At 41.3% G+C, this 13,221-nt stretch overlaps 1 protein-coding gene across 1 annotated transcript in view; it reads right to left on the bottom strand.

Moving 5' to 3' along the window:
- rasa3 (RAS p21 protein activator 3) overlaps positions 1 to 13,221 on the bottom strand; it is a 52,337-nt gene that overhangs the window by 38,001 nt on the left and 1,115 nt on the right. The window lies entirely within an intron of this gene.

Here is a 13,221-nt window from a genome sequence, read left to right as displayed (position 1 = left end):
TCACAGATAAAACCCTTCACTCTGTTTTTGTCGTTTTAACTGTAAACGTCTCGCTGCTGCTTAAGTCGTGCGTCTTCTCTCCTTCAGCCGCTCAATGAACTGATCTAATCTGGACGTTTAACTCATTCATAACTAACGACGGCCTTAATGGGATCGGTTCAGACAGAAGGATTAGAGCTTTAGAGCGACTGCAGTGATCTAACGCTCTAAAGACGTCTGTGGAACATTCTCAGGTTTACTTTAAGTTTACCACAAGTGTCTGTGCGAATAAGAGACGTTCTGAAATACAGGACATAGGATTTATTTAGTACAGTGTGTTAATGTTAAATGCACAGACTGTTTATATAAATGGACAGAGCTAAAGTGTTAGCCACCATGCTACAAACAGGAAGTGATCATGGTGCACTTCCTGCTCCATCGACTCTGGCTCCAATTCACTTTCTATTGATAAACTGTGTCCTCTCTCTCTGTCTCTGCTGCTTCAGACTCATTCTGGTCTTAAATGTTCGTATTAACCCTCTACATGATCCTGGGGTTTTTATTTCACTATTGTGTCTGTAAATCAAGATCTGAACATTAATAACAGACAAATCAGGTCCTTCTGTCCCCGAGGTCGCTCCTGTTAGAGACAGAGAGACAAAGAGAGAGAGAGAGACAAAGAGACAGAGAGCGAGACAAGGAGTGAGAGACAAAGAGAGAGACAGAAACAAAGAGACACAGAGAGACAAAGAGAGAGAGAGAGACAAGGAGAAAGAGACAAAGAGAAAGAGAGAGAGAGGCAGAGAGTCAAGGAGAGAGAGAGAGATACACAGAGAGAAAGACAAAGAGACAGAGAGAGAGAAAGAGAGACAAGGAGAGAGAGACATGGAGAGAGAGACAAGGAGAGAGAGACAGAGAGAAACAGAGACAAAGAGAGAGAGACAAAGAGAGAGACAAAGAGACAGAAACAAAGAGACAGAGAGAGACAAGGAGAGAGCGAGAGAAAGACAAAGAGAGAGGACAAGGAGAGAGAGAAACAGAGAGAGAGATAAGGAGAGAGAAAGAAAGAGAGAGACAAGGAGAGAGAAAGGGACAAAGAGAGAGAGAGAGAGACTAAGTGTTTGATTGACAGTGTTGCTAAGCGCCCGCAGGAAGGGGCGTTACCTTCAGCAGTCTCGCTCCTGATTGGCTCTTTGGTTGCTATGATACTCCACATTATAAATCCTCCTGTTCCTGCTCCAGCCTGACGATGCGGTGACGTCACTCACTCACTCTGCTTCTGTACAGTCTGTGGTTAAATGTTAAACCCTAAAACAGGCCCCAAATCCTCCATCTAAACTCAGATTTTAGTGTTTTCCTCAAAGATTACAGCCACGATGTCACACTTTTGTACTGCAGAGTGAAATAAAGAGCGACACACGAGCACATGAAACACACAATACCGACACACGATACTCGTTTAATACACGGACAGTAGTTAAACGCTTCAGTCTAGACAGGAGCGTCTCAGGGGACAGCAGGAGTAATCTGAATCGTATAGAAATAGTTTGTTTTTTTCACAATATTTGGACAAAAAGCAAAATGTAAAATGCATCAAATGGACAAAAACGTTGCAGGAGTGAAGACGTTTGTCTGCTCATCCAAGCCGCGGCTTGGATGAGCAGACAAACGTCTTCACTCCTGCAACCATTTAACTTTAGCAAAGCAAATCCCAAGTTTAAGGATTCATATTAATGTTAAAATGAATAAAGACACAACAAATTATCTGGAAACGCCTCGTCTCGTCCGAGCTACAACAGTAAAACCCCACTGTTTAATCCAATAACAAACGGCTCGTGCTCAAACCCGCTGCTTCGGGTCACTTCCTGCTTTGGTCCCACATCAAATTTTGGTCAACACAAAACAAACCAGAATCTTTCCAGCCCGTCGCCGCTGACAGTTCTCCGCTTCCTGTTTTGGGCAAAAGGAAGTTTCAAGTAGATGAGTTGATAAGCCACAAACACATCTCAGGGTTTGTTTATCTACAGGTTCAGAGTTTTTGGTTTGGAATTGATTGAATGTGTGTTTTATTAAGATTTCTATCGTTTGATCACTAATTAGTCCTACGTAGGTTTATATTGTCACAAATATATCAGCAGAACAACGTCAAAACAACCTGATCAATGCAAAACCGATCAATGTACAGGCTGATATTAAAAACGAGTTTATACCCAACATCTACCTGCGTTTAGTTATAATCTGACAATCGTGTAATATCAGCCTGTGTAAAAAAAATTAAAAATATCCTACAAAATTATATTGGAGCCCAAACTCTTGAAAAATATTCCACACGGAGGACCAGTGGATCGTACAGTGCATAATTCAGACTTTATACTTTAAATACGGCTTGAAATATTAATATTAGGTCTGTGTGACAAGGCCGTGTGATGTTACTTATGTTATATTGGCAGGATTACTCAAATTTGCTGTAAAAAGTACTGATTATGATCGATTGGGCCAGTTCAACTGAAGGCCTGGGGGCCAATAAAAATAGGTCTGTGGGCCGTATTTGGCCCCGGGGCCATAGTTTGGATATCCCTGTTATATTGTAATGATTTAAATTTAAAGCTCCTATATGACGCACAAATGGACTCTTGTAGCTTTAATCCATGTTCTAACGATGTAACGTCCTTAAAAACAGACCTGGAGTTTATTATTAGTCTGTTACATCTACAAAGCTCAAAACGCTCTGTTCCACCTTGTGATGTCATCAAGTGGGAGTTTTCACGTTATAACAGCTCATTTTACCCTTTGTTTAGCAGAGATTGTAAAGTCCAGGGCTGAATGATTCTAGAAATGAAGGTGTGTGGAGTTTAAAAACACAATGGAGCACTTCCTGTATCACCACATGATGACATCACAAGGTGGAACAGAGTGTTTTCAGCCTAAATCTGCAGGTTTGTGTGTTAAACATGTGAAAATGAAACAAAACACAGCTCCAGGTCTGTTTGTGATGAGGAAACATCATTTTAACACAGATATAGTGTAACGTGGCCCTTTAAGACCCTCCCTCAAATGAATCGTTGCTTCTTTTTAATTTCTTTCCTTCGTGGCGTGAGGGAAATTGCATTTTCACTCTTGAAGGTTCTGCAAATAAAAGCGGCGTGCATCTTTCTCTTTTCATCAGGCAGACCTCATCACACCAGGTGCCCTTCGAGAATAAGTTGCCCCAGAATTCCAGAGTAAAAGTGGGATGCGTGAGGCGGCGGCGTGAATGTAAATAAAGGAGGAGGGGCCTGACGCTACAGAACAACGCTCAGTTTAATCACAGCGGCACCGGAGAGAGGAAACCTGGAACGTTTAAGAATAATTAAAGAAACTAGAAAGATCCACTGCATCGTTAAACTGGGCGGAATGACAAATAAAATAAAGTTTATTTTCTCTTATTATAAACCAATAAAAATGGCTTTACTGAGCATAAACAAGACGGACTTTTCATAATTGACATTTAAAACGAAATATAATACAATTTCCTCCTGTGTACTTCCTCTAAAATACTTTATTTCTCTGAGGGACAAATATAAACGAGCTCAGAGCCGACGGACACGGACTGATGGTCAGGACGTCGTGTGATTCAGGTTTGACAGAGAGACGGGACGTTTAACGAGGCTTAAAACATTAATTATACCGTGATTCTACTGAAGTTACAGTGACAGAATTAATCAACACTCCAGTAAAAAGTCCTGTCTTTGATTATTTGGGTTAATTCAGCAGGAGAGACAAAAAAAATCCACAAAAATTCAAATATTAAGAGTCAGAGCAGAGGTTAACCAGCTACGAGACAATTAATATCCACAACGCAGCTGTTTTAAGTCCAAAAAGCACATTTAAAACAAAAGATTCTTCTTTAATAACCTGCCAGTTTATAAAATGTGTAATTATTTTTATTATTACTAGTAAAGTCTATAGTCCATATCCCATTAATCCGGCCTTAATTAGTTTATTTTGTTCACGTTGCTCCAGTGATGCATTCAGGGACCAACAGACCTTTGCATTTTCACTCTGCTTAAGTCTGTGGTGCGTTCACAGACACTCAGAATTTTTTACTTTATGTGAGAAAGTGCCGTTCATTATTGTTTTGTTTCGTTGCTTATCTCTAAAATACCTCGTGTGTTTCTGTAGATTCTGTATTTGCATGTTTATATTTTCTGTTTTTATTTGCTGTACTGTTCATTACATTCATAGTATTTATTTCTGCCTTTTAGAAACAATGAACCCTGAACATGACTTTAATAAAGATGGTAAAAATGTGAACTGGTGAACTTTTCCGAGGTCACATGTTTGTGTTTCTTTCCCAGCACCTCCTTTACGCCGATTTTAAATTAAATAATAGATATTCTGGTCATTAGTTATTAGTTTTTCCGGAAGTCTACGGGAGAAATGAATGAGAAATGTACTTCTGTAACTGCACAATGCACTGGACTTCAGCACAAATGGAAGACAACAGAAAATATTCAGAAAACGGCTGCAAAAAGGTTGAAAATAAACGTAAAAAAACTTGAAGTTGAAAGTTGAAAGTCCAGAGTGCATATAATGAGCTCAAATGAATGCAGCTTTGTTCCTTTTTCTTCTGTCACATTCACAGTTAAACACTGGATTTATCTTGTGTCCGTCCATAACACGAGCACATTCGAGGCTTAAATACACCCAACGGTCGTGTTTGCAGCTCAAAACCCTGGGAAAAAGACCACATGTGGCCTTTAGCAGTGGACCAGGGCCGCACAGACGCAGCCAGATAGAAAACCAGTGAGCGGTTAGTTACAACAGGAAATGAGACGAGGAGAAAGGAATTCAAGATGGATCCAAGATGGAGTTTAAAGGCGACCCTGTCACCCTCTGCAACCTGTGCCAAACGGAAAACTGCGGCGAAGTGAAAGTGAGGCTGAGGGTGACGCCGCGTTTCTTTAGATGTCGCTGCAAAAAACACAAAAAAACAAGAGAAGAAACCATCGCCGTCTTCCAACACGACGGTTAAGTAAGCATTAAACGCCCGTCATCTAGTGGGTTTCAGATGACATCACGACATTCTATAGGCCAATAATGTTTAACGCAGATGGAAGCAGCTAGAATTATGGTTAAAATACTTATATAACACGGAGTTCTCGGGTTTAGTCACTAAGATAAATGATTCAGTGCAAAGTTTGTGACGTTTCCTTTTGGATATTTCTAATACGGTGGAAAAACTATATGAAAAAATGCACAAACTATATGAAAACGTACTGTGGACTACAACTACGGTAGCCCTAATGGTGCAATCTTAAAGCCAAATAAACGTTACAGGAGCACGTGATACAGATCTGTGGATCAGATTGTAAACTACTCTCCAAACATCTACTCAAAATACCAATCCTTCACTTCCTATAACTCGATAGCGTGTTTTGTTCCAAGTCGCGGAAACACCCACACGTTTTGAACTCAGCGCCCTCCAAAAGTTAAGCTCCAAAAGGGGGATTGTGTTTCTAAGTTACACATGGAAGAATACCTGCTGCGCTTTGGTTAAATATTAGCTAATTGTAGAATTCACTCAAGAGCGAGGTGGAAAAATGCCTCAGTGCCATGTGTAGTAATGTTTGTGCACAACATGAAGAAAACTACAGCAGCAGCAGCTATCACAACATCTAACATCTGAATGAACTGCACAAAACCACATGTTTTTCACAGCAGCAGCCGCCTAAAAACCAACAGCGGGTTTCAATGAGGTGGAGTGAGGTTTCAGTGAGGTGGAGTGAGTTTATCGACAGAGATTCATGCCCACAAAGACCACGTGAACTGTAAAAATACTCAGGGGAATGTGAGGTTTCAACAGACAAAACGCACAGGTGTCACAGCAGAATGACTCTCTGCAGCAGTAATGTTTCTAAAATGCAGAGTATCACTTTATAAACCGAGTAAAAACATATTAAACGCTCGGATATACAGTGTTTAGACGCTGAATAGATCCTGCAAATGGAATAACACTTTAAATTTGACGCATATGTTTTGATTTAAAGGTTATTTACATTTAAAGTGCACTAGGTAACTGCTCGTCTGATGTCATAAATGTCAGATCTTTGCCTGTAATGCTCCACAGTAGGGCATTAACCTCATCTATCTTACATTTATTCCACTGTGGATGTTGTTTTTGTTGCTCGTAAATGATTCTTTGGACGGATCAGCCCTCAGATACTTCGATAACAATCCTCACACACACGGAGCACTTCCTCAATCAGTGTGTTTAGGTTCTGGTTCTACAAACGTCCAGTCGAGCAGAACGGCAGCTCCGGACGCCTGAGGAACGACCGGTGGAAAAACACGTCCCTGAAGAGGCTGAGGTCTGTCTGTGCAGCTCTGGGGGCTTCAGTTACTGATCAAACCGACGCCGTGTTGTTTCTGAGAGCTAATGTTCACACAGATCTGTTAGAGCTGATGGAAAATGTGATGAAAACAAATGACACAACGACCCAAAACATGCAGCGAAACTTGGACACAACACTTATTTTCCAACTGATTTTAACAGGGAGAAAAAATATTAGAATCTTTAAAGTTGCATTTTGACACGTAACATGAGACGGACGACTAGACGAGGACAGGAACATGTGGATAAATGAAAAAAATCAAATATATAGAGCACAAATAAAAGTTCTGTACTAACTTCAACTCTCACAATTTTATCTCAAGTTTGTAAAGCACCTCGCTGATTTTTTGGGTGCAATTTTGCAAAGCGCATTGTGTCGTGTGTCCTGATTGGCTGTTGGACTGTAGACCATTGTGTCGTGCGTCCTGATTGGCTGTTGGACTGTAGACCATTGTGTCGTGCGTCCTGATTGGCTGTTGGACTGTAGACCATTGTGTCGTGCGTCCTGATTGGCTGTTGGACTGTAGACCATTGTGTCGTGCGTCCTGATTGGCTGTTGGACTGTAGACCATTGTGTCGTGCGTCCTGATTGGCTGTTGGACTGTAGACCATTGTCCATCAGTCTCCTCCGTGCCGTGTCTCCTGTCCAGTACAGAATGTGTTCAGACAAATTCACATAAACGTTGGATCTCAGTGTGACTCTGAAGTGCTGTACGTTTGCGATTTGTTTTCTCCCCGACAAAACCCACGATGTCGATGAAACGTTCTGCACCGACAAAGACGCCTACGAAGGTTTGAACTTTGAGAGAGTTTAAACGAGAGAGAAATGTGAGAAAATGTTAACGCCTGTGTGAGAAAAGTGTATAAAGTGTGTGGTGAGGGGTTTTACAGACAAAACAGAGAGAATAATGTAAAAAATAAAGATGAGCAGATCTATGGTGCGATCTGGCCACGTGTCACATCAGATCAATAGAGATACGACCCTGCTCTTGGGGAGAACGCACGACACCGGTGTAAAACAGACACGTTTAATGCCATACTGTGGAACATTGTGAAGGACTCATTGTTCTCCCTCACAGTGTTTCCACTCAGGACGATGCAGAGCCGGTTTCACACATTACGAGTCCTGGTTTTGGCTCAACTTTGACACTTCCTCCAGACCTGCTGTAGAGATTCATTCACGTGATTCTCAGAAAGCTGCGTGTTTGTTTTCCTACAATCCAGTAAAGTTATTACGCCTGCAGCTCAGAACGCCCCGGTTAAACTCACCCTGCGTCTGACACGGGCTGAAGACTAAAGACTAAAGACTAAAGACCAAAGACTAAAGACTAAAGACGCACAGAGGCTGCACTGGACACGCAATAATAAATATAATATATGGACCAGGTCAATTAGACGGATGTGAAGAGGGAACACAGTTAAGTTTAATTCTGTTGTATTGTGTGTTTTTGTGTTTTATGAATCAATGAAGCGTAGAATAATACTCATTTATGTAGAGGAGGAACATGCAAAATTAGAAAATCAAGTATGTATCTGCAATTTAACGATTTAAAAAGAAAAAATACAGATATGAATCATTCTAACGTTAGATCATATGCACTGTAATGTGTCAAATAAAAGTATAAAGTGTAATATTTATTTGTTTTGTGGTCGGTTTTTAGGTTTGATCGCTACTTGAACCACAATCAAGATCTTTACATTCCTAAAAATGATCATAATATTACTGAATATCATCATCAAGATAATAAAACTTTGAAAGACAACTTAAGCTGAACCAAAGTGTTTCACATAAAAAGTCAAAAAGTCCAAAAAAAATAAAAATAAATAAAAAATATGGGTAAGACAAAACAATAAAACAATAAAACTCCAAGATTCGGTCTAGCTAATGTTAAATACCAGGGAGAAGAGGCGGGGCTAGTGTGAAATACCAGGGAGAAGAGGCGGGGCTAGTGTTAAATACCAGGGAGAAGAGGCGGGGCTAGTGTTAAATACCAGGGAGAAGAGGCGGGGCTAGTGTTAAATACCAGGGAGAAGAGGCGGGGCTAGTGTGAAATACCGGGGAGAAGAGGCGGGGCTAGAGTGAAATACCGGGGAGAAGAGGCGGGGCTAGTGTTAAATACCAGGGAGAAGAGGCGGGGCTAGTGTTAAATACCAGGGAGAAGAGGCGGGGCTAGTATAATATAAACATATATTTTGCCAGTATCACTCCCTCATAATTCTAAAGCCGTGGCGTCTGAAACACGAGCCTTATTTTGTGACAGGACCAAACCGGATAAATTACATATGAATCTGCATAATTCAAACATTAACTTGAGACTATATATTGAATGCAGTATTCATGACCCGTCTGATGAGCTCTGTACATGTTTTGTACTTCGTCCCCTGCACAGGTGACTCCTGAAGGACGTCCTGGTGCATCTAAGGTGAGTCTGTGTGGCCCTGTATTTACCCCACACCGTCCACGATGCTGGGCCCACTGCCACGACGCAGGTTACCCACAGTCACGGCTCAGTTAGTACAGGACCAAAACATATTCTACTTCCTCAAGGCTTTTAGAGACGACTACACGGTCAAAAAGAAAGACTGAAGCGTCAGAAAAGGTGAATTATGTAGGAAACGAAGGAAATATAGAAGCAAAAACATAGAAGAAGTGTTCAAAAATTACACATTTACTGAAAGTTCCTGGCACTAAGCACATCTGTCTTGCACTATTTAATTAAAAAGTGGTTTAATTGCTCAAAAATACATCAAAAAACATGAATTCTCCACAGATCTGACCTGTAACTTGGCCTTGACAGATTTGATTAATGTCGCGCTGTGTAACAAAACAGAAAACGCAATTATATCTCCGTGGAGACGAGCAGGTGGTGCATCCTCCTACTGCAAAATCACACAGTGCGTCTTTAAATATGGATATATATTTACAGCCAGTCCAAACTTAATACAGATAAAACACTTCCGCTTGTCCCTGAGCCCGTCCCGTTCACTGTGGTCAGGACGTTTGGACTCATCTGTCGTCCAGCGCTCAGTCCTGAGGAGGGGGTTGTCCCGGACCCTCCCAGGATCACCCCGGGGCGACCCAGCCTCCCACTCCCCCTGCCCCAAACCTGATCCCTCAGCCCCACAACCTGTAATTACAGCCGCGCACGTCCGATGAGTGGAAAACTACAGTGTGTGTGGAAGGACACTTGTTTTGTGATGACAACAGTAAAACCTCACGCTGCTGCTTCAGTCGCTCTGGTTAAATCGTCCAAATGTCAAACAGCGCTTTGTTTTGGGTGACTCTTTTCACGGCAAAATGCAAACGTAAAATAACTAGAGTTCTCCGCCGCAATATAAAACTGACACGACTTAACGACAGATAAATAATTCAGATGAAGCTTCTAGATTTGATTTAGAAACAAATAAATGATGTCTGCAAAGTGCTGCGTGTGCACTGTCCATCAAACTGAAAAAACAAACAAAAAAGAGCTAAATTATATTGTTATAAAGCTCATAATTTGATTTATTTAGTGCTTTATTCTGTTGTTATCTGATTTCACCTCTTCCCACACAGACGTCACTGTTCAAGGAGTATTTTATGTCGAATATCTACTTATGTATTTGTATTATAAACAAAGCCACAATACCGACATATTGAACAATTAAAAACATGTTGTGGAAACACGTTGGCGTAGGGGCGGCTGAAATTATGTTTTTAATGTTGTTTTTTGTATCGCAGTCGTGATATTCAGGAGATAATTTAACGACGCATCAGGAGCGTGCAAAAATGGAAATGGAAATGTCTTTGAGGATCAAGTAACGCACGAAACGATTAATGGAGCATAAAATGAAGCACAAAAGAGCAGAAATATCACTCTATAATGTGAACAGAAAGACAAAGACTCTTTCTCTCTCTCTCTCTCTCTGTCCCTTCCTTTTTTTATCTCTCTTCTGTCCATCTCTAGAACCACAGCACAAATATCACTGTGCACCTTTGTTTGGGACATTACACGTGATGTTCTGCTCATTTCATTTATCCTCAGCTCTTTTTAATCGTTTTATGCGTAGATGATACAGTCCATATTCTAATTTTGCATTTCTACAGATCTATAATTGCGATATTATCCATGTATTTCCACTGAAGGTCCGTAACAAGACTTAAACGTTTTCACAGAGTTGTTTTTTACCGCGTTAAACAGAACCACGCACACGTTCCAATCTCTCGTTAAATGTCACGACATCATGACAACAGCCTTTAGTTTAGCGTCTTTTCCGTGCCTGATCCTGGCCTTATTTCCTCACTTTTGGTCACATCTGTGTAATTAAACTTTTATACGTCCACATTTGGGGCAGTAATAGAGATCCCTGTGGCACATGTGTTGTTGTTAATTAGTGCCGTGTCCCTGGTCCAGCTGTGCCACTGCAAAATCCCCGTCTCTCCGACCCTGACGTCTTCACTGACAGACGACCCACAGCCTGCTGCTCCGTCCTGAGCTGCGTCTCAAACTCCCAATGCATCTGGTTTGTGTTAGCTTGTTGCCATGCAGGAACAAACACAATTTTTCTTTTGTAGTGTGTTCCAGCCAATCAGGAAGAGGCTCGGGGGTAGTTTCCTGTTTCCTGTGCGGGTCCCAGACAGTACAGAATCCCGGTAGTGCTTGTTGAGTTTCCGAAATTCATGCGTGTACAGCCAGGAAGACAAAGACAGTCATAGCAATGCGTGCCCTTTCTCTCTCTCTGTCTGTCTGTCGCTTTTTCCTCTTCTTTCCATCGCTAAAACTGTCATTTTTATGCATTTTTGGACAGGAAACTGCAATAACATGGTAACAATACATGCTGTATCTGTCTCTCTGTTTCTCCATCCCTCTCTTTCCAGAACTACGGCAATCTCCTCCTTTTCTCTCTCATTTTTATAAATAAAACTGTGACATTTCCCTCGCATGTTTAGCCAGGATCCCCAAAAGAGCAATAACAACAACGCCAAGCTCTTTCTTTCCCTTTCTCAGTCTATCTCTCTATGCTTTCTTTTTTATTTCTCTTCTATTCATCTCTAACACTGTGGTCATTTGTATGCACATTCAGCCAGGAACCAAACAGTTATAACACGGTAACAACAAACCACGCTCCCTCTCTTTCGCTCCTCTCTTCCACTCTGTCACTCTCTCTTTCCTCACTTTCGTTCTGATTTGAATCTGTAAAACTATGACAATCTGTACGCAGGAAGTCAAATCACGCAGCACATGCTCTCTTTTCTTTTCTTTTCTCCTCTCTCTTTCTATCTCTGTGTAAAACTACGGCAGATTCTCCAGTGTGACTCATCACGAAGCCACGGCCTCACGCCAAAGGACGAGCTCCGCTGCTGACTTTGATGAAAACAATGTGATGCAAAGGGTTACGCAGACACAACACGGCAGAGCGCCCCGGGAATCAGACCAATGTGTTTGAACATCCGCTGGGAAACTCATGCACCTTTTCATGACGCTCCTGTGAATAACGACGCTCAAATCTAGTCCGAGAAATGAGTAAGATGGAAGGAAGATGTTGAATTCTGTCCAGAGCGTTCACGGGCTTTAGACAAACAGTTCCTTCCTCATTTGAGAGAATTTCTGAGGATCCATAAAGGACCTTTCCCCATTCAAAAGATTTAACATTTTGATTTGAATTGGAGGACGGAGGACGTTGTCATCGCTTGAAACCATGAATAAAACCCTGTGAATCATTTCCCTATTATAGACATGTTTATTTTTGGCTTACATATAGATTTAATGAGGTCGATGTTTAAGTTTTGGAGTAATCTAACAGTTCAGCAGGTGAAAACTAGGGCTGGACGATACATTTTGGTGATATCGTCATATTGTTTTTAAGCGCTTTTCTGTTTAATACCGTTCGATGTCCAAAAACACTTTCTCCCACCAGCTTCGACGTGTTTTAAGTGAGTGACAGCCAGGTTTAACCAATCACAGTGAAGTATGACCTCTCCCCTAAGATTAAAAACAGTCCTCGTGATTATTTCTCTTCCTAAATGTGTTTAAAATAGTCGTAGTGTCGGACACACGAGGCTGAAAGTATCAACACTTCTCTGCGACGTCCCACAGATGAACTCATTATACTGTGACTGAAAACCCGCCTTCCTGCCTTTTTCACGTTGTATTTTTCACTGATGACTCAACCGCAGCCTTGAATCGAACACTTCCATTTCTGAATGCGAGAGAATCCTTCTGTCTCCATTCACAAAACGCTGTTCGCGTCATTCACAAACTGCACTGAAACTAACAAGTCCTGCGGGGTTTTAATATTACAATCCTCCTCTGAATATCAAATGCAACGCTCTGCTGTTCGCTCTTCCTCCTCTTAGTCACAAGCAACTTCCCAGAGACAAATCCTGAAGCCAATCCACTATTATCATTATTATTTTATGCATTAGTTTAAGAGTAACAGTGATTTACAGAGTGTTGGCAGCTCCACACACTCCCCAGAGTCTGCTGCTGCTGCTACTTGTGTGTTTGTTGTCATTTTCCCTCCTCTGCTCATCCCTTCTGTCGCATGTTTGGACTCAAAACAATGCAGACGAGATAAACGGACGGCCAGATGTCAATAAAAACATCCAACGAGGCCCCATAATAAACAAGTCTTAGGGACATTTGACAGCGGAATAAATAAAACCATTTTAATGCAATATTTTCCCTTTTGTGCTATTTATAGTAAAAGATCATAAGCTGTTAAAAGCCACGGCCTGGACATGAAAACTTGAACTCATGTTTGCTTTGTATATGTCCTCCTCCTCTTTGCCAAGTCAAATTGTGTAGTAAACTGTAGCTGTGCAATTATACTGCAATTCTCCATTTACAAAGCATGAAAATGACAGACTTTGTCCTGTCCAAATGGTT

This window comes from Periophthalmus magnuspinnatus, chromosome 3, assembly GCF_009829125.3.
Source record: "Periophthalmus magnuspinnatus isolate fPerMag1 chromosome 3, fPerMag1.2.pri, whole genome shotgun sequence".
In the NCBI taxonomy this organism is placed as follows: domain Eukaryota; kingdom Metazoa; phylum Chordata; class Actinopteri; order Gobiiformes; family Gobiidae; genus Periophthalmus; species Periophthalmus magnuspinnatus.
Note: the sequence above shows the minus strand (reverse complement) of the source record. Positions and strands in the feature narration are given on the sequence as shown.